The 25,415-nt window shown below is 44.9% G+C and overlaps 1 long non-coding RNA gene across 1 annotated transcript in view; it reads right to left on the bottom strand.

Annotated features, from left to right (window-relative positions):
* LOC111754290 (uncharacterized) overlaps positions 1–25,415 on the bottom strand; it is a 126,300-nt gene that overhangs the window by 94,724 nt on the left and 6,161 nt on the right. Inside the window, exons 2-4 of the long non-coding RNA XR_002788996.2 lie at positions 24,759–24,882; positions 24,056–24,186; positions 18,178–18,263 (exon numbers count right to left, since the gene is read on the bottom strand). This is a non-coding gene — a long non-coding RNA (uncharacterized LOC111754290). The remainder of the gene's footprint in view (positions 1–18,177; positions 18,264–24,055; positions 24,187–24,758; positions 24,883–25,415) is intronic.

Below are 25,415 nucleotides of genomic sequence, written 5' to 3'. Positions count from 1 at the left end.
ACCCAGGGACCACACACATGTCCCTAAACCATCACCAGTCCCGATCCCTTAGCCAATCTAGGAGTTTACACAGATTAGAGAAACTGCAGGTTCTAGAACTACACGTACCATGTGGCTAAGCTAATGTTTTTCAGACTAACTTTGTGACACTAAAGAATATTTTACTTCTAAACATCAATATATTTATCTAAAAGTGGGAAGATCCTGCCTATCTAATAGGTTTTCTTAATTGACTAAATGTGCATCGAGTACTGTGATATTTTCATGCATGGGATAGAAAATTAAATTCTTTTCCTACTCTCACCACTTTGTCACTGATCTTTCTTCCATCCCTACATGACCCTGAGATGCACATAGAGGTCTGACCTCTGACACAAGGGTGACATCACATTACCAAAGTGATTCCCTCATCCACTCTTCCCCAAACATCTTCCACTGTAAGCATTTCCATTGGTAATTCCACTGACTGAGGATCAGCTATCGGTGCCTGGAGAAGTGAGCAGAGAATCCGAATACTGAAGATGTAGTATACCCTATGCACGGTTAGATACTACCTTTGTCTGTCTCACAACACCACAATGGGATAAGCATGGTTAACCTCACTGCACATAGAGCAAACTATGACTGACAGAGCTGGGAAGTGGAAGAAATAATACTTAATCCCAACATTCACGCAGGAACACCTCTGACAGCCTCCCTGAAGGAGGAACACTCAGCTTATGCTTGTCCCCTCCCTGAGCTGAGCAACTCTTTGCTTGTCTGCTAATTATGACAAGCTCTCTCCTAGCAGCAAGCATGCTGCCCATGAGTCGGGTGCTGCAGAGGTCCAGTGGTCTCCCAGACAGTTCACCTAACAGTCCAAAAACCATTGGTTTGTTTTGAATGAAGATTCTCCATCTTGCCTACAACATCCCAAGGATGATAATCCACTCTAGGGCCAGCTAAGATCCTAAATCAGCCCCAAAGCAGGAAGGACAAAGACAATGAGGAAAGCCATGCTTATTTACCACTTACACTGCCCAGCAGCAAGGGCACTGCAGGCGATGGAGAGTGAGAGAAATTAGACTATAAAGAAATATTTGACAGTGTTTCCTTAATCGTGGTCCACATCTGCTGATCCAGCCAGAAGCAGGGCAGAGGTGATCCTCACTATGCCACAGCGAATAATGCAATCATATTTCTGATATCGAACTACGTTTAACTGTCATATAAATCCTGTCTGACTCAGTACCGCACCTCGCTATCCCAGGGGAAATGCACGGCTTCTTTCTGCAAAGTCAAACGTGGCCTGACCCACGCCTCTGAGGCTGCACACAGCCATGTGGTCCCCACGCCAGCAGCCCAGGTTCCTGTTCACACACAGGGGCTTCACCAGGTGACACTGAGCAAAACACTCACCTCTCTGGAATTCAAGTCACCAGACAAGTCTCGTGCAGAAAGGTCAGCATGTGGCTCAAGGTCACAGTTAAATATCCATTCTAAGGCCATCAAACATCAAGCCATGTCTGTCTGTCTAGAATCACAAGCATGCTTTCCCAAAAGCCAAAAAGTTCTAGCACTGTAACTGCCGTCTCTGCCAGAAACTTAGGCATGAAAACCTTTAAGAGCGGCTTCCAGAATCTTACTCTCAGTAGACCAAACTGCCCAGGGTCTTGAAACAGGGAAATGTATGAAATAAGCACGATGAATGTTTAAACTTGACTTCAAGAAACATAGTGGGGGAGCAGAGATGATCATCCAGAAAGCTGGAGGGGTGCTTTCTTGACCTCTAGAAGGGAAGGAAGCAGATTTGGAAACTACCTATCTCACCCTACTTGAGAAGAAGAACAGGAAGAGAAAGAGGAAGAGGGAAAGGAAGAGAAAGAAAGAGGAGGAGGAGAAAGGCACAAGTCTGTAATTCTGCCTTCTTTCCAGCTGCGTGAACTGAAAAGCCCTGTGCAGGTTCAGGGCTTGAAGAGGAAACAAAAGGTCGCTTTGTGTCCAGTGAAACTTACCTCTGCAGACCTGCACTGCTTCCTGAGATACAGTCTGCAGATGTGCTGGGCTGAGAGACCTGCCCGCTGCTGCTTCTGGTCACAAGACAAGAATGGACACTTTGTGCTAGCTGAAAGTGACACTCTCTCTGGTCCCTGCTGGGGTTACTCAGTGGGCACACTTCCTGCTAGAGAAGGAGGGGTCAGTGGCAGGGGCGGGGGTGGTTTTGTTTTGTTCCTTTGTGAATTTGTTTAGCTACTTACAGAGCCCTGGAGAAAGCAAGTAAGTCAGCAGAGCATTTTTCAAACTGTATTCCATGGAACCCTTTCACAGGTTGGACAGTCTAAAGGCCGAGGGCATGGGGCAGAACAGCAGGATGGCTCGTCCCCACTCTGTGTCCCAGCCCTCCTTACCCAGCAGTCAGAGTGCTTCTGACAGCTGACACTGGCTCGTTCAAAATCTGAACTGATGCAAAAACAGTGTTGAAAACTATAGTCCTTGTAGGAAGATTCTAGAGGATACGGGTCCCCCTAGAAATCTCTTCTAAGTCCTGTTAAAATTCGGTGATTTTGCATCATTCACTTCAGCTCTGGTCTTAGTCTTATCACCCACAGAACCAAGAAGTCCTCACAGCCTGCAACTCTGGAGCACATACCTAGCCCATCTCATTCATAAGTGTTCATGAAAACACAGGGGCGGGCACTTCTGACTTCTGAAGAGGCAGAAGTGGAAAACAGAATCACTCTTGCCAGGAGAGAGCCCATGATACGGGCTCTACACAGAAAAGTTAATTGAATAAATACAACAAAATACAAAATATACCATGTCCAGGAAATGGGTAGTTATTTTAAACTGGATCCAGTAAAGTTTTCTGAGGTCAATTCCAGGTACTGAAGAAACTGAGACCTTCAATAAATAATCCACTCCCATGCAGGCATAAAGACCAAAGAAGGAGTAGAGGGTATCGTGCACCCCATCCACGGGACAGCCAGAAAAGGGGGACCCTGGAGGCCCATGCATGGCTCAGTGCCCAGGATGGAGCTCGAGCCAGCCACATTGCCATCCAGAATTGCTAACAACAGCACATAGGCTTCCACAGAGACTGGCTTCACTCTTCCACCCCAAATTCCAGGCTTTCAGATCCTTGTGCTGCATAAAACACAACTCGGGCACTTCAGGAGCAGGTGACAGCCCAGTGGGTCAGGTTTTGAGACGCCTCCCAGCAAACACGGGCCAGATCCCCCACCCAGCCTCACCACCAGCTGGGGTGTGATTCCGGCACTTCGCTTAACTTATGTTGTCCTGCCTTTCTTCATTTGTCAAATGAAATGACATCCACACTTTGGCTTCACCCTCATCTGCAGGTCCCTAATTTCTGAAATCCAGGGATTGGCCAGAGTCCTCTTCAGCCCCCTCAAGCCCTGTGCTTCTCCATAGTTGCTCCTAAGTAGGAAAAAGCTCTTCAGCAAAGGCTGAACTTCCACCACAAGAAAGATGGTGATGGGGAAATCACAAAATGCACTGGTTTACTTTAGTTCAGAAAAGGAATTGGTTGCAACAAAATAAGTACAGGTCTCTCCCAGAGGAGATCAGGAAAGAAGAAACTGTGTACAATGGTTTACTTTTCAATTAACATAGAGTATATCTCTTTCTGACCTTATTTATAGGCCTCAAGTTAGCAAGGGGTGCAAAACACACAGGAACTCACTGTCAGTGGAATTAAAATTGATGGAGTATTTAAAGCAGGCTTTTATAAAGGACATTAATTTTTGTCCAGTGAAAAGGATGAGCTATATTAAATTGATGCCTAGGTAATCAAAAAAGAGGATACTATACAATTAGGGAAAAATTAATTGAAGAGAGAGCATCGATCTTTTCTAATTGTGTGTACATATAGGAACTATTAATGGCATAAGATATAAATGAGTTTATACTGGATTATTTTGCGAGCTGTTAACTTAAAAATGTCTTCCAGAATCTCACTTTACCTGTGACCCTGACTTAGGTCCTGCGAGAGGAACTGTGTGAGCTTTCAGCAACAGTGGCTTCCCGCTAGCCCTATTCCGCCCACTTTGTGTCACATCTCGCCTACACCACAGGTGCTGGTGACCAGCAATAGTCTCGTGCCCACAGTCAGACACAGGGTCACAGAACCACACTGGTCGTCGCTGTACAGGGAGGTCCCACCCATGGATATCACCATGCACAATCACCACTGTCCTCTCCAGGTCCTCTGGACTCCAACTTCAGCATCTGCACTGATGCACCAAGAAAGTTGCTAGGGGTGTATTTCTTGGATCCTTTAACCCCCCTTCTGGACCTTCACATCATCAACACCTCCCACAGAGGTGTGAGATTCAAATGCTTGGTAAATCCCTGTTCAAACATTCACATTAGCTCTCCTTCCCTGATGGGCCCTTGGCTAATTCAGAAGATTCTGCATAAACACTGAGGAGTTTCCATGGTAGAAACCCAAAGACAGCATGGCCCCAAAGACTGCACACGAGGTAGACTGACGGACAACTGGGACATTGTTTGCAGAGGCTGAAAAACAGCAAGTAAATTGCTATCGGAGACCGGAGAAGAGGCAAAGCAAACCCTGTGGTGGTAAAACAATTGGTAAAGCTGTCACTGTGGTAATTGAGAAGACAGACTATGCATTTGATGGACTTGAGCATCTGCCTTTAAATTTTCCAAGCTGAATAGTAAAAGTATCAGTCAGCATTTTTTACCCATATACAATGAAGTAACTTAAGAGAGATGAACTAAAGAAATAAATGGTCGGTTTTAAGTGAGAGTGTTTTTTAAAATATACATGCAAATCAGGATGTTATGAGCAAACACTTCAAACACAAGCATGCGCACATGCATATTCATCATGAATTTGCTGCAATAGAGATGAAACAGTTTCACATTTTCAGTCCCTCCAGCCAGAACCAAAGTCCTCAGATTAATGACTCGCTTTGAGATAATATCAACGTATGCCTGTGACTCTAAGATTCTGTAATATGACCTCACAGAAGTTTAGGTCAATGACAAATTGATTTTTCTCAATTAGCAAAAAAGATTGTAAGAACCAAAAAGTATTGCCCAATAACATTCTGAGTAGCATAAATTGGAGAAATATTTCCAAAAAGACTCATTAATAATATGGCTGAATCCTAATAAGACACATAGGAAATCCATAAAATTTTAAGAGACTTATACTTTTAAAGGCAATGCTAAAATGGACTATTAGGAAATAAAACCATTCAAAGGATTTCTGTGGGCCCCAAAATTTCCATGGACAAAAAGTAAACTAACAATATGCTCAGCTGCATACACAAGTCATCTCTTAGCAAATTGTAAAGAACTCACAGGCTCTACCAAAAAACAGGAGTTTCAGGAGCAAAGGAGAACACTGGGCTAGAAAATCATACTCAGTTAAACAGTATGTCTCACCACCACCATAGCCAGTCACTCTAAAAGTATGTGGTTGTGGAAATTTCAAATTTCTACTCCATTCTCTGCCCTTTTAATAAGGCAATTGTCTTTTTTAAGTATTCTTTCTTGGTATCACCATCGTCTGCTGCATGTGTGAAGGAAACAGACCTGGCCTTCATTGTTCATAGATCTCCAATCAATAGCCACCACCTCTGTGATAGTCAATCCTGACTGTCAGCTTGATTGGTTTGAGAGCCACAACCTCTCTGTGTAATAACATACACTCTTTGTGAGTCCTGGTGGGTCTTAGATGCACAACACAAGACACAGTATTGGTCCCTGGCCCTTTCCTTCCTGGCACTTTTCCTCCTACTCTGATTCCTAGGTGCCATGAAGTTTCACTCCACCATGCTCTTCCATCACGATGTTCTTGCCTTGGAGCTGACCATGACTTAAACATCTGGAACCGTGAGCCAAATAACCCTCTCCCCTTTTATGTTCCAGGTGTCAGGTGATTTGTCACAGCAGTGAGAAAGCTGACCATGATGACATCAAGGAACCACAGTAGAGCAACTCCATCTCCATCTAGACATGCAGCAGATAATGAGACAATGAATGTCAAGCCTGTGAAATGATGGAGAGGAGTCTTTGAGAAGATGAAAATGTTTTATGTGGGAGCAATGTAAGTAAGTGCAGCTACAGAGTTTACTCCTGGGGAATGGCTAAGAATGATTACAAAGTCTCTGAAGTTCCTCCCATCAAGACGAGAAATCTGTTTCTCTATCCCTTCCATCTGTGATGGTTTTGTCACTTTCTTAGACAACAGAAAGCAAGAGAAGTCATACATTTTCTGCCTCTGAGTGCTTCTGCTCTCAGCATTGTTCAGGGTGCAGCTCCTACCTTTACCCTGATAGGCACTTCAGAGCAAACCCAGGCTAACTTCCTTAGAAATGAAACACTGCATCACAAGGGAGATAACGTCGAGGCAGGGAAAATCTATCATCTAAACTGTTGCGCCCACTCCAGATGAGCCCCAAGCACCTGAATATGGCAGTAGAGTCCAACCATTTCCAAGAAAATCCACGAATGACCTGAAGCTGCTTGCACTCGCCCAGACATCACAGACTAGGCCCATCTGAATTGCACCCCACAGGACCCTGCGTGCATAAGTGGCTGCTGGTTCAGCCACTAAGTTTTTAGCTGGTTTGTTGTGCAGCAATGGAAAACTGAGATAGTTAGAGAGAAACAAGGATTTACAGTTAGAAACCTGGGACTGATTCTCTGGAGCACAGAGCCAAGGGTAAGACTAATGAACATGGTAAGGAGACACTCAGCCCTCGTTTTGAGAAGATGTCTCGCATTTGTTCATGGATATTTCTCTCCTTTTGAGAACCTACATCCTGGTTCTCTTATCAGACTAGATTAAAAAGTGTTCATATCTCAAAGTACACTGCTAGCTCACAACACAAAGGAGAACACAGTCGCAAAAGTCAGCATCTATAGCACTCAGAGTCAAGTAAACTGGAAGACACAAGGTTGGCTGATGACTGGCTGCTGCATGGAACATGCAGCACACACAAGTTGGCAAGTTTTCTCCAGGTCATGGAAAATGCAGGGGAAATGGTGAGCTTAGTGCTCAAATATGGTTGAAGAGCAGGAAAGTTTCTTTGCACTCAAAGAGACCTTTATCTCACTTAGCCATAGGTGGAATTTTAACAAAACCAGACCAAAAATCCAATCCTAAAGAGAGCTGAACTACAACACAAAATATGTCACAGTGTCACAGGGGCTTTTGTACTAAAGTTATGGTGATGAATGAAAAAGATGGGTTTCTGTGGGGTTGGGGACTTTGAACCGCACATCATCTGAGAACCCTTTGCCAGTAGAAGCAACACTTCCTCTCGAATGCTTCTAGAAAAAAGCATGTTGTGACAGCTAAAAGGCACATTGCATGTGGCTGGAAATAGAGCTGCTTTGATTAGCAAATAACACATAGGTGAGAAGATGAGATCCAGCTCTAACACTATGAGGAGCTAGGCGTGATAGGAGATGGTCCAGAGCAAGAAACCAAGAACCAGTTAGCAGAGTGCATGCTACTGTCTCCAGATCAGAACTGTTTCTTGGCATTTCTTGAGAAAATCTTGCTTTTCCAAATCCTAAATCCCAAAATAAGCAGTCAAGAAATCAGAAAAATGACAAAGAAAATTGTCATTAAAGTTTAACAAACTACATAGAGACGTTATGCCGCTGAAAATCTAGGTGGCCATGAACAGGTCAACTAAAGCATCTGAGTTTTGTCCTGAGCTAAGAAATTTGGGTTAATCCTCCATGTTTATTCTAAATATAAAAATCCATGCAAATCTATGGTTATTTCAGAAGTTTAAAGTTCTGTTAAGAGTTCATCACAAATTCAGTAAGATGGTACCTCCTTAAAAATGTGTTGAAAAATATGAAAAAGAGAAGAATTTGAAAGAAACTATGAGCAAAACTTCAGAAATGACAGGAACCACAGCCTTTGAGAAAATGTAGTATGCTGGTTCTTCAGACACTGCCTATATGATTAATCGATTTCACTTTCATCCTTCTGTCTTTCCATTCAAGATCCATATCCCCAAGCGTGACACCAAGACTGTACTCCCACATTCTTGCTAGGGGTGGCTGAGAACCTCCCTGATATTCCCACTGGGAGAGCAGGCCATGGAGAAAACTGATTCCCTAAAGCTGACAGGTGATGAGCCCACAAAGTTACCAATGCCCACAGCTGGGACTTAAGCCAGGAGAGCTGGTACCGTGTTACTCTACTGATGCTTCCTTTTAAATTCATTAGGGAACTGTGTGTGTTGTACGAAGTCATTGTCCCCGAACCAAGGACAAACAACCTAGAAAATTCAGCCTCCAAAATTCAAATAAACTGATTAGGTCACCAAGATGCCTAGAGATTAGAAATGATGATTTTGAAATGAGATTCACTTCTTAGGAGCATGGAAAAGCAAAGACAAATGACTTGGTTTTGTTTTCATTAGACTCTTCAGCCACAGGCAAATACTCATAAAGTGAGAGAGTATTTAAATATATGAATGCAAATTCAAGAACTCCAGCAGAACAGGTGAATAATTTATAAGCATACAAATCAACCCAGCACTCCTCTGGCACCATCAGTGTGTGTAGACACCAAAAGCCAGGTAATTACTCAGTAATTATCCAGTTCTTAACTTGAGGCTTCAATATTAGCACTGAAAATTATGTACTAGTTATACTTGGAATGTTGTAAGGTTTTCAAGCAGAATGAAATTATCATGAATTAGCAGCTTGTTGGCATCTTTAAAGAGAATTTAAATATTTAGCGTTGAAATGGACACATTACAAGGGTCTGCATATGTATTAGCAACACATCGTATGTGCATTGCTTTCTATTCATAGGGCTATGTGTGCATGAATGTGGGTCTATTTACGTTACAGTCATAAACATGAACAAAGACGGCATTTTTTAGAAGATTCATTGTTCAAAATGTATTAGGCTGTGCTATTTACTTCAAGTGTTCCACTAATAATTAAAATGAATCTGTAGAGAAACCACTGTTCTCTGACTCAGTAAGCCCAGCTCTGGAGACTGTGGCACTTGGCTGGCCAGTGTTCTCACTGAAAAAGCATGGCACCCAAGCCTTTTGTCAAGCCAGCAATCTGGAGGAGAGTCCGGTGTTTGTGTTGTTAGGGCTCCCTGGGGAGTTCCAACACTCAGACCTATTCCCAGAACAAGGCCAGAGTGGCAGCCTCACCCCAGCCAGACCGATCCAATCAGAATGTCTCAGTGGGGACCAAGCCTGAGCACTCTGTGAAGCACTATGAGGCACAGACAAATAATATTTTCATGGATTCATTTCTTTCAGGTTATGGCACTTACTGAAAATGACTCTAAGTCACTCTAGGGCAAACCAGAGGATACTGAGGTGTTGATATATGGAAATATGGGCTTGGTTTTAGGAAACACTTTTTCATTATTGTGCTTGTTATTGTGGTTTACAGTTAAAATGGCACAGAAGCCTCAGGTGCTTGGAAGGGGATCCCAGGACTGCTGTCCCTGACTTCCTATGAGCAGGTGGGGCCACAGGGGACAACCTGGAAGGGACAGCTTCCCCTGTGCCCTTCCTCCCTTCCCTCTCGGATCCTGACCACTGTGAGGTGAGCTGCTCTCTGCCGCTGCTCTTGCACCATGCTGTTTTTCTATTTATATCATTGGACAAGGTCTGAAGCCATTCAAGCTGTGGGCCTCAATAAACCCTGCCTCCTTCATTGTCCTGGTGGTGGGTGTTGTGTCTAAACAGTGGGAAACCAACAAACACATTCATAAGGCTGTTTCTAAAATATTAAGAGAGACTAAATTTAGAACTTCTAGAAAACTTTTCAAGTATCTTCACAAATTGGAGTTTGCACCTGTGACTTGAACTTCCTTATCTGTGACCCTGTTTGAAATAAATACTTGCAGTTTTGATTAAGACTTTCTAAGACAATCTAGTCAAATTTTTAACAATCTCTGTGAAGGAAAAAATGTGTTATTTACAAGTAGGTGATAAAAAAATCCAAGTCATCTTTATTAAAACATAAGGCCATTAAACCCACAACTATGTTAATTGTCAGTTAAAGAGTGACTGTATGGCTGCACATCCCTACCATGGTGAGCACAGGGCTTCCCTTCACATCTCACCAGTGCTTGTTATCTCTACCCTTTTCAATAGCGCCTTTCTACCTGACGTGAGCTGGTCTCTCACTGCAGCTCCAGCTCAAGTTTCCCGGTGGTCAGTGATATGGAGCATGATTTTCACATTCCTTGGGCCATTTGTATGTTTTGAGAAAAGTTTCTTTAGATTTATCACCCATCTTTTAATCAGTAGTAAGAGAGAAGACCCTCCATCCATACGCCAGAAGAAAATGGTTCTACATGTGCAGGAATCTTCATGCCCAGGCCTTCTGAGAGAGAGGCTGGTCAGCCAGCTAAGGCACCTCCTCCATTCTGCATGCCTGTTCCACTGTTTCCCACTTTCTGAAGAGAATCTGCCCCTATTCTGAGGTTTTCACGTGAGAATGATGCTTGGCTCGACTCAGCCCTGAGCTGCAGACCCTCCATGACAGGTGTCCAGTGCCCCGAGTGAGTCTGTCCCATGTGTTGTCCTCCCGGGCCAAGCACAGAGCTGAGCCCTTGCTGGGATCCAAGGATGGTGCTGAGTGGCTCACAGACCTGGGGCAGAACTGAGGAGGAGGAGAAAAGTGCTCTGTGGGAGGAGGGGTAGAGAACAAGGGACCAGTAGCAGAAGAATCTAGGGTGCTGGTAAGTGCTCCATGTAAGGAACAAGTTCTCATTTCTCACCCATTAGCATCAGCAAGGCAGCAGCACAGGAAGCCCCAGAACCCACTGTCTTCCAGAAACCTGACTAAAAATATATGCAGAAACCTTTACGGGAACTGCAGAAGGTACACAGTTTTAAGCAAGTTCAAAGCCAAGAAGAGTCACAGTGAAATGGCTGTGCCAGGCATGGTGGCATGTGCCTGTGACCTGAGTCACTGGGAGGCTGAGGCAGGAGGACTACAAGTTCAAGGCCAGCCTGGGCAATGTAGGGAGGCTCCATCAAGAAAGAGAGATTGAGGGGCCTTCCTGAGACACTGGTTTCTGTATGCTTTGCGCATAGCGCTCAGGAGGGAGCAGTGTTCGCTGCACTTCTAGGGGCTGAGAGGACAGAGTGAGCTCAGCAGCTTATGGTTTTAGGGAGGTAAGAGAAGGGTGGAGCATGTGTCCACCATCCAGCTCACTCCAGGGAGCTCCCCAGGGCTGGACCTGACTTCCTGATTCTGTGGCAACTCAATGGAATGTGCCATGCTGCAAAGAGGCACTAGAGGGAGCAAGAGACTACAGGCTTTAAGAAGCCAGTAATCCCTTCACTTGGAGTCCATATCCACCACAGAGAAGGTGCCATTTCCGAAAAACTATGAGGTTCTGAGAACATTTATCTGGAGTAGCCAGTAAGTTTCCTTTCCTGTACAAAGCCAACATGTAAAGACTGAGAGAGGGTTCTTATTCAAATGCACAACTCCAGACAAAGCTAAACAGCACATAAAGAAACTAGAAGACATGGCCCAATCACAGGAACAAAATGAATTTCCAAACCTAGTGTAAAGAAATGGAAATGTACGAACTATTTGACAAAGAATTCAAAATAATGACAATAAAGATATTCAGTAAATTCACAAAAGTAAAAATAAACAGAATAATAGTATCACCAAAGATATAGAAAGGATCTTAAATAGCCAAACAGAAATTAAAGAACACAATTAGAGAACTAAAAAGTTCACCTTAGGAGTTCAAGAGTAGACTTGATAAATTAATTCGGAAACAGATATTTGCCAGATGTGGTGGTGTATGCCTGTAACCCCAGCATTTGACAAGCTGAGACAGAAGGATCACTGTGAGTTCAAGGCAAGTCTGGGATACATAGTGAGTTCAAGGCCAATCTGAATTGCATAGTAAGACTCTGTCTCAAAAGAAAAAAATACGGATCTCTTGCTATTACCCAGAGAAGCAACAATAAAAATGAATGAGAAAGAGTGAAGGAAGCCACAGAGACTTTCGGATGCCATCAAACTAACTAATAAATACATTTATGGGAGTTTTGGGGAAAAAGAAGAAAAAAATGGGGCAAACAGATTATTAAAAAAAAATAATGACCAAAACATCTTAAATCTGTGGGAGGAAATGGACATCTGGATTTAAAAACCCCAAAGGACCCAAAGTAAAATGGCTCTAAGGTCACATGCACTGAAAGAGATTATAATCAGAGACAGAGACAGACCTTGGAAAGCAGCAGAGAAAAGTGACTTATCACATACAAGGGAGATTCAATGAGGATATCAATAAATTTCTCAGCTGGGCCCTTTCAAGACAGAAGGGTTCAGGGTACATATTCAAAATACAAGGGTAGGAGGGACCTACCAGCCAAGACCACCCTATCTGCAAAAATTTACCTCCAAAAATAACAGAAATATCTTCACAGATGAAGAAAATTGGAGGTTCTCATTATCACAAGACCCATTTTTCAAAAAATGCTAAAAAAAAAAAGTCCCTCAAATTGAAATAATAGAAAAGCATATGAAAGTATAAAACTCAATGGTAGGGGTAAACATATAGACAAATATATAATGCCACCATGCTATAATAATGGTGGTGTATAAACCAATCTTAATTGTAACACTAGAGCAAACAGAGTCTAAAAATATTTAAAACTATAAAAATATGACAATATTTGAAATATATTGAAAATACAACTTGTGATATTAATAAAAAGGGGGACCATAAAGGTAGTTTTTTAATATACAGTTGAAGGTAAGTTTTATCAGCTTAAAGTTGGTAGTTATAAATATATGATGATTTATGTAAGCCTCACAGTAACCAAAAAGAAAATACTTGTAGAAGACACAAAAAGAAAAATGAGAAAAGGGCCAAGCCATGTCCCTGCAAAGGAACTCACCAAACAATAATAAAGAGAAAAAAAGAGGATCCAAGAAGCTATAAGACACACAAAACAATAAAATGGTAGTTATTAGTTCATTTCCATAAGTAATTACTTTAAATGTAAATGGGTTAAATTCCTCAATTATAAGACACAGAGCAGCTAAATAAATGGAATTTTAAAATCAAGATCCTACTATGTGCTATCTTCAAGAGACTCACATTAGATGGAACACACAAGCTGACAGCAAAAGTATAGATAAAAATGGTAACTTTTTGGTAACTAAGAAATAACAGAAGCTACTAGACTAATGGTAGGAAAAAAGACTTTAACATGAGAGACAAAGATGGGCATTGTATGTTATATAATGATAAAGGCATCAGTTCACCAGGAACATATAATAATTCTAAATACAAATAATTGTATTTATATGTACATATTCTATGTTAAAACACCCACATATATTGTAATGATTAAAGTTAATTATCAACTTGATAGGCCTGGTACTACCCAGGGGGTTAGTAAAGCACACTTCAGGGTGTGTCTGAGTGGATCACAGAGGTGTGACCTTAGAGTCTATGTCTGGTCCTTGACCCTTTCCTCTCTGACACTCTTCCTCTGCTCTGCTTCCTGGCTACCATGAACTAAGCAGCTTTGCCCCACCAGGCCCTTCTATCATGGTGCCTCTGCCTTGGATCCAGCTGACCATAGGCTGAGTCCCCTGAAATTGAGTCAGATTAAACCTCTCCTTCTTTAAGTGGTGTCAAGTGTTTTGTCCCAGCAATGGAAAACATATATATATATATATATCACCTTGATAGAAATAAAGGGAGAAATACACAAATACACAGCAACACAATAATGGTAGGAGATTACAGTACTCCACTTTCAATAATGAATGGAATATCCAAACAGAAAATAAATAAGAAACCAGTACATGTGAACAACACTATGACCAGATGAACTAAACAGACAGAAAAAAAACATCCCACCCAACTGCACCAGGACTCTCTCTCTTCCCAAGTGGAGGTGGAACATTCTTCAGCATAGACCATGTTAGGACACAAATCAAGTCCTAAATAACTAAAAATGGAAATCATACCAAGTACCTTTTCCAACCATAATGAAATGAGACTAAAGGTCACCATCAAAGAGGTATAGAAATTTAGCATTTAAAATGTGTAGAAATTTAGCAACACATTCTTGTGCAACCAATAGGTCAAAGAATATGGTAGAGCTACATTAGAAAATACCATGAGACTGATGAAAACAAAGCCACAACATACCAAATCTTAGGCTTTCAGCCAGGGTCTGCTTCCCAGCAAAAAATTTTATCTATGATAAAAAAAGACAGCTGAATCTAGAGTCTGTGATTGATTTGTTGTCTAGCACTAGATTTGGGAATATGACTGATATACCAGTCATAGGGCAGATACCCAGCATACAGTGTAAGTGAGGAAAAGAGACTCGATTCCTCCTTTTTCTCTTGCTGCTTTTGCTGTCTTCTGCCACCCCAGCTTCCATGATAGTTGCCTCTTTGCCATGTGCCACCCTGCCTTGGATCCAGTTGATTATGGACCAAAACCTCTACAAACTGTGAGCTAAATGAAACTTTCTTTTCTTAATTTTCGGTGTTGTGTATATTGTTTCAGCAGTGATAGAAAGGTAAATAAGAAGCTCACTCTTTGTCTTTTTCCTTCCCAACATTTCCACACTCTTTTCATGAAGCCATCATGTAGTAGTCAGGGGTTGTGAGGAGAGCAATTAGAATCAGGACACGATTTATATTATTATTTTATGATGGTCACTCAGAGTTTAACATAAGAAAGTGCAGGAAATCTATCCACAACACTAAAGACATAAAATATTCTTCCAAGGGCCTGGATCAAACAGCAATGAACTACATGAGTCGAGATGAAGACCCAGAGCCCATGACAGTGCCTCCCACAAGTCCAGCTGGAAACTAGAGCCTACAAGAAGGACTCACACCAGTCTCTTTTATGGATCTGTGCTAGGAAGGCCCAAAGCTCAGTAGTGGAAGCTAAAAAGGTTACGCCAGCAGGGTGAAGGAGCTGTGCTGGTAAGTTGAGGGTTCTACGCTGGAGCTGAGAAGTCACGCTCATAATAAAGACCAAGACTGTCCTGAAAAGTACCACAGCCATCCTCAGTGACACAGAAGCCCCAGTGATAAGCACAGTGGAGTGCACACCAGGAAGCCAGCATGATGAGTTTGTCCTAGAAATTAAACACCTCACACCATCCCGTTTGGAGCCAGGAAATGATGCTCAGTGTAAGACCAGAGCTCCCCCAAAGTGAACCACAGCCACTCACCAACAAGGTCCCAAGGGCCTCCGATGACAATGGTTGAACTCACACTGGGGAAGCCAGTTATGACAAGCTCCTCCAGGAAAACCAACGGCTCAAATGGCAACATGTAGAACTCAAAGTGCCCCAACACCTCACTTCTCCTTCTCCAAGTCTCTACTTACGCTGGCAACTTTCCTCAGGTGGAACATCTACACTCAGCAGAATGATGATTTAATTCAGCTGACGTTAAATTGACCACCAGTTTTTAATCTATAACACAGCATTATTCCAGTACCAAAGACAAAGACATTGCCAGAAAGATAAACCACAAGCCAATATACCTGATGAATATAGATGAAAATGAACAAAATACTAGTGAGCTGAATTCGTACCATGTAGAAAAGATTATATACTCTGACCAAGGACATTTTACCCTAAGATGCAAAAATGGTCTAACCTACAAAATTAATCAATGTAATATGCCACGTTAACAGAACAAAGTATTAAAATTGTGTTCATCTCAACAGATACAGAAAAACCATCTGACAAAACTCAACACTTACATAATATAACACCCAACAGGCCAGGAAGAGGAGGTAGTCCCCTTGGTGGGTATGCTGAGAGCCCCGTCTGACAAGCTCACCCTCACATGATATTCAAGATCTCCAAGGTCAGAAGAAGGTGAGGTGCCCAAGGTCAGCACTGCTGGTTGAGTTCTCAACACATTTGGGCTGGCAAAGAAGCCAAAAGACAATCACAGAAGAAGCATAATTATCCCTATCTATAGGCAGCACCATCTTATACGTCTGCAGGCCCCACAGAAAGGTAGTTAGAATTAATAAATAAATTTGGCAAATTTTCAAGATACAAAATCACACCCAAAATTTGTTGCATTTTTATACACTAACAACAAGCCAAAAAGGAAATTCAGAAAACAATCCTATTTCCAATAATATTAAAAAGATTAAATTATTTAGGAATAAACTCAATCCAGAAAGTAAAATACTATACAATTGAAAACTATAGTGTTTTGGGGAGAGATTAAAGACACAAGTACAGAAAATAACATCTCATATTCATAGCTGCAAAAACAGTATTAGTAAAATGTCGGTACAACCAACCAGAGCTACCAGCTTCACTGTGTGCCCTGTCAAAATCCCAATGGCACCTTTTTTGGCAGAAACTTCTTTTATTTTTGGCAGAAATATTTTTTAAAATTCCATCATTCACCTGAAATTTAAAAGTCCTGATTAGACCAAAAAGTCTTGAGAAAGAAGCACAAACTTGGAAACTCACCTTACTTGATTTCAGAACATACACCAGGCAGCCGTGAATACAACAGTCTGTGCTGCAGCTTAAATGCAGACTGACTCCAAAGCCGTGGTGTGTTTAGGAGGTGACTGGGTCTTGGGGTGCTGTATCATCACTGGATTGTCCACTGTGGAAGTCGGGAGGGCTCCACATCACTGGAAGGGTCCTCCCTCCTCGCTCTGCTCCCTTCTGCCACGACATGAGCAGCTGTCCTCCCTCCACACAGGCCCTTGCTTCAGGCCACTTCTGCTAACCATGGACTGAAACTCCCGAAACTGTGTCCTCCTTCAGCTCTGTGTCTCAGTAACAAGAGATGGGCTAGGATAGTGTGATACTGGCATGAGGACAGACACACAGTCATAGAGCACACTAGGAGCCCGGAAGCTATCCGGAGGTCTTATGATCAAATAACCTTTTACAAAGGTGCCAAATCTGTACAAGGGGAAATATAGTTTTCAACAAATAGTGCTGAGAAAAGATGCAAAAGAATGAATTTGACCTTATCTCACATTATACACAAACTTAACTCAAATTAGCTTAAAGACATAAGTGCAAGACTTGAAACTACAAAGCTCTTGAAAGGAAACATAAGTTGAAACTCCCTACTATTGGTCTTAGCAGTGTTTTTTTTACTATGATAGCAAGAAAACAGAAACAAAAGCAAAAATAAACAAATAAGAATGTGGTGCAATGGTGTATGCCTAGTAATCCTAGTCACTTGAGAGGCTGAGGCAGGAGAATCTCAAGTTTGAAGTTAGCCTGGGCAACCAAATGAGACCCTACTTGGACAGTAAACAGGGCTGAGGATGCAGCTCAGGGGAATAGCACTCCTGATCTGATCCCCTGTATTGCAAAACAATCCTGATGAATAAAGAGACAAACAAGCAGAACTACACTAAATTATGAAGCTTCTTCACATCAAAGGAAATAACCAACATAATGAAGAGAGAACGGGTAAAGATATTTGCAAATATATCTGATAAAAGTAGAATTCTAACTGCATTAACAAAAATAACCCAAAATCTGAGCAAAGAACTTACAAAGTTTTTTTCTCCAAAGAAGACACACAAATAACCGACAGGTATGTGAGAGGATGTTCTATACCACACATCACCAGGGAAATGTAAGCCAGCCCTGGTGAGATGACACCTCCACCCTGAGAGTGGCTGGGGGAAGCTGGAACGCTGTGCACCATGTGTGGACACCGAGCATGGCATCCCTGCATGGGAAATGGTGAGTAGGTTCCACTAAAAATTGACAACGGAACTACCGTGAAAGCCAGTAACCTCACTTCTGGGTAGTAATCCGAGCACTGAAATCAGGAATTTCAGAAAGATATTTGCATTCCCCTGTTAATCACAGCATTATGCACAATGTTCAAAAAGTAGAAACAACCTGAATGCTTACCCATAAGTTCACAAATGAATGGACAAAGAAAACATGATTCATACAGATAATGGGCCTTGAGAAGGGCATGGCGATACACACCAGAAGTCCCAGCATTCAGAAGGCTGAGGAGAAGGATGGCAAGTTCAAGGCCAGCCTGGGCTGCATAGCAGACCTTGTCTTAAAAAAGAAAAAAGACAAAAAGTAAAGAAACCCCCAGACATATAGTACATGACACGAGCCAGTCACAGAAGGACAAACACAGCATGATTCCACTTACCGAGACATCCAGATTGGCCAACTCACAGACGCTTGAAAGCAGAGCAGTAGTTGCCAGACGTGGACAGGGCAGGCAGAAACAGGAAGCTGCTGAGCAGTGAGCACAGTTTCAGCTGTGGGTGGGTTACAACGTCTGGGTTCAAAGCTTGGGTCACACTACTTGCCTCAGCCCTTGGGCCTCCCTTGGGTCAGGGAGCCATGAGGCCAGCAGAGATAAGGCGCCAGGAGGGAGCTTTGAGACCAGTTACCAGCAGCACACACGGCTTTTCAACACTGTATGCCCTTCAGTATAGAATTGGTACCTTTTCATTAACGGAACTTTTGACACTATGGAAGCCAACCAGAAAGAACACATAATTCCATCATTTATAACCACAAGCATTAACACTGAGGAGTATCTTCCTCCTGTCTTCTAACAAGTAAGTCGTGGGTTTTCCCCAGCCTGGGTTCCTTCTGCATGTTTTCACAGTACCACAGCAGGAGCAGTCTCCATTTGTAAGCGTTGTTCTCTTGTGGCTGTGGAGCAGACCTGGATGTTGCTGAGCCGCACAGAACTTCTTTTTCCCTTCATTTCTTCAGGGCTTTAAAAAATGTTAAAATGAGCATCAATCTGGCACAGTCATCAGACCACATTTACAGTGAGACTCCAGAGGAGAAATCATGGAGCTAGAGAAATCAGGGTTCTGAGTCATCCAATACATAGTAGGGTTAGGGATAAATTCTGGAAACAGAATAGAAATAAAAATAATAATGTTTACCCTTACTCCCTGTGGCCAAGAGGCAGACAACCCCTGAATACTCTAGTCTGTTCCTGCACTGCCCCCTAGAAAACCCACTGTGACACACAGAGACCAAGCAGAGCCCTCAGATGCAGCCTGGGGCTTTTGTAGGGCTCTTTGGGAGCAGATTCCCACATCAAGCCATGATACTAGAGAAGCAAGCAGACACACTGTGTCTGCCACTGCCAGTGTAGCCTTACTCCTGTCCCTTACCTGAGTCACGGTCACACATGGGGCCACCCAAGAGGACGGCTCTCCAGAGTCCCCGAGCGGCAGCCTCTCAGGGTTCCCCGAGGAGCTGGCCAGGCACAGATGCTGCTGTTGCAAAAGCATCTTCCCAACCAGAAGCCACCACAGAACACCCCCATGCAGTGCTCCCATGGGAGGACGCAGGCTGCAGTCTCAGGGGGGTCCCTGCTCCCCTCATCAGATGTGCACGAGGCCAAGTAGGTTGGAGAAGAAAATCTGGCGTCAGACTCTGCCAGTCCAAGTCATGGCTCTGCCTCTTGCTGAGATGGGACTAACCCTGCAGGCCTCAATCTCCCATCTGAACTATGATTCGGAGGGCAGCCACCTCCCAGCTCTGCGGAGGCTGGGACGAGACAGCAGGTGGAGTGTCGATATCAAGTCACAACAGGTGTCCCATCCCTTTCAACTGTTACTGTTATTTCCAGGAGTTGCGGCAGGAGCAGACACATCCTTCCCTTTCCCTGTTGATCTCTGATCAGAAATCACTTTTCATCATGGACAGTTCCTAAAGTAGGCATTATGGCCACGAGTCCAGGAGTTCACAATGTTATCACATTTACCTTATCTCAAAGGTTATTCATATCTCAAGGCAATCACAGTTGCCATCAACCGCTGTCTGTAAATACATTTATGTTGCCACTTGCTATCCTAGGAGCTCTGTATGACAATATCTTCTTCAATCTCTGCAAGACTGCAAGGCATTTTCATTACCATTTTGCCAGTGAGCAAATTGGCATGGCAGTTTAGGGCATCTGCAACAGTCCTGTACCTAGAATCCAAGCTCGTCAGTCTCCAGCCTGGCCCTTTGCATCTGCCAGGGGCCTCCCAGACCTTTCCAGTCAAGGAACAGAGAGTAAAGGTCCACGGCCTTTCAAGCCATCTGGTCTCAACCCTACCATCTCTCCTCTGGTCTCCCAGCACATGAACTGCTATAAACAAAGCATAGTGAATGAGCATGACCATGGCCCACAGGCCTCCTTGTGATCACTGAAACCTGGGTTTCATACAATTCCCTGTGTCATTGTACATTATTCTTCACCCATGTCTTCCAATCATTTGCAAAGGTGGAAGCAGCTCTTAGCCCGTGGGCCATACAGGAAAGGGCAGGTGTGCAGGCCATCCACAGAGAGAACAGTAGGATGCAGGGAGGTGAGACCCTCCCACTGTGCCACGGGAGACAGCTCAGAATGGGCTAGCACCAGGCCCTTGCTTCCTTGCGCTGCTCTTCATCCTGTGGCCCTTCTGCTCCTCCTCCCCATGCCAACATCTGCCATCCTCCTCACCACCCAGCAAGCCCACCCTCATCACTATGGCTTGCACGAAATGCAAATAGCCCATCCAACCCCACCCCACGCTGTGCTCCCTTAGTGTCACATCCTTCTGCTGCCTGTGTGCTGGAGGTCACCGCCTTGCATGGGGCCAGCTCTGTCCTCATTAGACAGTACCCTGTCTTCTGCACAGGACAGCTCTATGAGCACAGGAAGCTGGAAGAGGGAGAAGGGCAGGGGCTGAACATCAACTGTCGGTGCAAGCCCTTGAGCCCCGAGTGCAGCAAGATGTGGAGAGAAGCCCTCTGCCCACGAGTGGAGGGCAGCAGGAATATGGCCCACAGTGGGTGCAGGAATCCCATTCTCCCAAGGCGTGGTCCACGCTCCCTGTGAGGTAGAGTCCAGTATGTGGGGACAGAGAGGAAAGGCGCAGAGACAGGCATCTCCTCTTCTCCCTTCACAGCCCAGGGACAGGGCACCAACTGAGGCTCCAGTTCCCCAGGACCCCCATGTCTCTTGCAGTAGGTCCACTGCCCATACAATGGCAACTTTTTAAAATGTGGTAGCAAGTAAAAGGACCTGACTGGGGACCCAAGATAAAAAATTAGGGAGCTGGGGTGTAGCAGGAAGGAGTGCCTGCTCTAAGATCTTTTCCCATCCCCCTCCAAGCAAACTGTCTCTCTTCAAGACAGTACAGGAGCTTAGAGCTTTCTCCAAAGTTAACCTTTGGAGCACAAAATGTAACCACACGCCATTAATGCTGCAGATTTGGGGATCTCTTTTTCGTTTTCTGGCCCAGATGCTCTGTGGGAAAGATACACTGAGGCAGGAATACCTGGATAAGAAACACCGATTTCGCGTGCACACTGCCTTCTTGGCGCCCTCTCTCCATAGCAGGTTTCCAGCACAGAGCATGGGAGCTTCTCGCTGACTTTTACCTGTCCTCCCTGTCTGGAGACAAAGGCTGCTCCTGGATGCACCTGGGCCGTTCTGTTTGAATTGGACGTGGAGCCTCTTCCCTGCCTTCTAGGAAGTGACCTGAGTCATGGGCCTCGTGCTGTCAGCTAACTGAGCTATTGGACCCCCAAGCATGGAAGATCTGTGGGACGCCACCCCGGCTGGTGGGGACACTGGAGCTGGGATTCATGGGTTTTGTCTTTGCCACAGTCAAGCTAAGGGCTCTTCCTAGTCCACCAGGCTCACTCCAAGTGCTGGGGGTCCTGGCCCCTCGGCCCTAGCTCAGGAGGGCATTGCAGAGGCACCCAGCCTCCTGGGCCCAGAAGGTCCCATAAGTCTCCGTTAGGACCAGCCTGGTTTCTAACTTACCCTGCAGGTTCCAGTCTGGCTGGCCACCCAGGAGACTTCCTGTTCACAGACCTTCTGAGTCCCACACAAACCCCAACTTGCTTTTGGGGATCTCTCTGGGACTTCTGCACCTCTACTGCTACCCAGTGAGGAACAGCCCAGCCACTGGGGTGAAATGCAGCCAGGTCAAGCGGTGGCCAGAGCCCAGGTCATCAGAATGACACAGGACAATGCAGTGTTGGCAACCATGGTCCCTGTGGCAATGGCCCCACGAGCACCTGGCCCTGAATCCTGGTGACTCTGCTGGGCCTCGCTGAGTCCCCTCCTCTTTTTAAATGAAAAAAGTTCATTTTGGTAAAAGCTGTATCTCCTTCACCATAATCCAAAGCACACAGGAGGCACTGCATGGCTCGAGGCTCTGTGCAGCACCTCCACAGGCCAAGCCTGAGGAAGGAAGCCTGGACCCTGGGCACGGGACAGGCACAGGCCCAGCATGCAGGCAGGAGTAGAGGAAAGAGAGATCAATGTCTCTCCAGCACCTGCCAAGGGCCAGTACACAGGTTAGTGTTCATCTAACCCTGCACCAGTCCCGAAAGTCAGTCTCTGTCACCAACCCACTTACAGACAAGGCCAGCAGAGGACATGCCCCTGGGTGATGCCACATCTTTCTTCTTTGCATCCTGAGACCCTGCCTGGTGGCAACTACCTGTCCTCAAATCCGTGTTTATAACATAGATTAAGTGTTGTTGCTAGCATATTTCACATACTCAGTGTTGCTACTTCACTTCCATTTTTCTAAAAATGACCCACCAGAGCCAGGTGGAGGCCCAACCTCACATACGAAGGCAAGAGCACATTGCTCTGGTGTCCACAGAGAGCCTACCACCCGCCCGTGGGGTAGGACCCTGGCAAAGGAGCTGATGCTGCTACTTTGTGTGAGCTCAGGTCATCTTTGCCAGCTGGGCAAGGGCTCTGTGATGATCTCTGGAATTGCATGGTCCTGAACGTTAGCTCACTCAAGATGGTTCAGATCCTTCCTCTGACCATTTCAACCAAGCCCCTGGGAGCATCCCAGAGATATGCAGCATTCAAAGGGTTAAAGGAGGCTCAAGCCATCTCCCTGGATAGAAAACACTTTCTAACCCCATGAAGTAGTAAGTTTCAGGCAGCCTTTCCCATGATTTAACAAAAGATGTCTGAGCATTGTGCGTGTGTGCTGTGAGTGTGCGTGCACGTGTGCTGCTGTCCTGCTCCATAAGGAATATGGCTCCCCTGCTGTCTGGGAGAGATCACTTCCTCTGTAACACTAATACCGTGAGCTGGAAAGCCAGCCTGGTGAACAGAGCGCTCCTCACTGCACTTCTTGGCTCAGTGAAGAATCGGAAACAGATGGTCGTGCGGCTGGTTCCCACCCGAGCCCGTGCTGCCAGCCTGCGGTCTTCAGCGGGCTGCTGCTGGCAGCGTGTGACTGGAGCGTAGTAGGACAGTGGCAAAAGAAATCAAATCTTTTCCAATGAGCAGTGCATTCTAATGAAATTTGACAGATCTGACATTCTACACCCAACATCTAGTTAGAATATATTAACCTTTTAGTTTTCCTAAGCGCCTCACAGAAAGTTGTGAATGTGCTTATTAGAGGGTTGCACTGTGTTCGTTCTTTTTTTTCTTTTTAACAAGAGGCACAGAGTTTAGTCCAATCTTGGGTGACAGCTGGGAAACAGAGAATCCAAAGAGAGAGCAAAAGTCAAAAAGAATTTACGAGATGAAATGAGGCACAAGAACTGCCACCAAAAAGAAAACTAAGTCTTTTCAGGACATGGCAAAGAAAGAACACATACACATACCCACACGTGTGGCACACACATACACACTGCACATGCACGCACATGAACATACATGCTCACATGCACCCACACATATGCACACATGTGTGCACACATAAGCATGTGTGCACATATATGTACACACATACATACACATGCATGCACGCACACATAGACACATGCACACACTCACGATCCCCAGGCAGATCACCTACATACATGGGGGTGGCTAGATCTGGCAACATCAGGGTTGCCCTCTCCCTGCCTGGCATTTGCCTCTGCCATTTGGTGACACAGCCCTGCCAGGTGAGGTGGGACCACAGCTTATTCAAGTCACAAAACTCAACCCCATCGATGGTATGCACCTGATCAGGGATCATGGCCGCTTTCTCTGAAATGGGATAAATCTCCACCAAGAAACAGAGCATCTCCTGGGCTGTGGGGACTTAACTCACCTTTCAAGTGGCTCCTTCCTCTCAGCCCAGAGCCCACAGCCCACAAGTGATGAGACACCCAGGGGAGGGTCACACAGTGAGGCTCTGAGGACCATCTTCGTGTTCAACACCTGATTCCATTGGAGGAAGACCTAGGTGTGAATGGTAGATGACCTCTCCTCAATACAGACTTGTCTTGTCTTGTCTTGTCTTTTCTTGTTTTATCTTAGAAACCCATTGCCCCTTCCTGAACCTCTCCACAGCCTCAGCAACATTTCTCATTTCTCCATGTCCAGCATTGTTGTCACTCAAGGTCATCAATGTTTGTTAAGCCTCATATTTCACAGTGTAAACAAAAGGGAACATATCTCCCCAGAGCTTGGACCTGACAGGAGCCAGGCACAGCGTTCGGGGACGAATCCTCACTCTGCCTGTTCAGCTCGCAGCTTTTGGCCTGACCTTCCCCTTTCTCTCCCTGACCTGTAAATAGGAAGACGCAACATCACCCTGCTTGCATGGTACATGGCACCTGAAAGCACCTCAGGAGCCAGGCCAGCCACAGGTCCTGTGTCTAATCCCTCTCCACTTCTGGAGGCTGCACGACACCGATCATGATCCCCGCACTTGGGTGCCCCTCCACCTCTGACTCTGGAACCCTAACAAGTCCCCGTGCCCTCTGAAATCTGCTTTGCTGTGTGTAAAATGGCACCTCCTGAGAACCTACCTGGAAAAACAGAAAGAACTTGGAACAGTGCTGGGCCAAGAGCATACACAGGGTGTGTTAGCAGTGATTATATGCTGCATTCAAAGTCAAGTTGCTTTCCGAAGGTTTCACATTTCCAAGGGTCCTAGAAACACAGATTAAAAAGTAAAAGAAACTTAATTGGATGCACTGAAGAATTTGCCATTTAATGGATGAGTGAATGAATAAAAGACATATGTTCTTCAAAGACAGGCAATAATAACGCAGGCCATCTACATCAAGTACCAATGGGTAGTACAGGCACGGGAGGCAACAGGAAGCCGAAAGAGCTAGAGACACTGGGACCCGGCCAGCCAGGCACTAACATGGGGAGGCAGACAGTGAGCTACCAGGGAAGAGCAGCGCCAAAGTACAAGAAGAGGCTGCATATGAGAACAGTCCGGGACACAGGGCACCAGTGCTCTGCACCATCCTTCTCTGACCCGTGGCCTCCCTGCTGACTCCAGGCTCCTCAGGCGAGGAAGGCACAGTCCCTGCACTACCCCCAGGACTCAGGGTGATTCCAGCAGTGGGCACTGAGTGCCTCCGTGCTGGGAGCAAACTCAGGTTACCACAGAAGGCTGGAGGGAAGAAGCCTGGTGCAGCCTCCCAGAGCCAGGCCGGAAAGGGGGGCAGAGG

The sequence above is a fragment of the Cavia porcellus genome, unplaced genomic scaffold (assembly GCF_034190915.1).
Source record: "Cavia porcellus strain 051 isolate PalLab524CR breed Dunkin Hartley unplaced genomic scaffold, mCavPor4.1 scaffold_1, whole genome shotgun sequence".
NCBI lineage: Eukaryota > Metazoa > Chordata > Mammalia > Rodentia > Caviidae > Cavia > Cavia porcellus.
The sequence above is the reverse complement of the archived record's forward strand: the minus strand, read 5'-3'. Positions and strand labels throughout refer to the sequence as shown.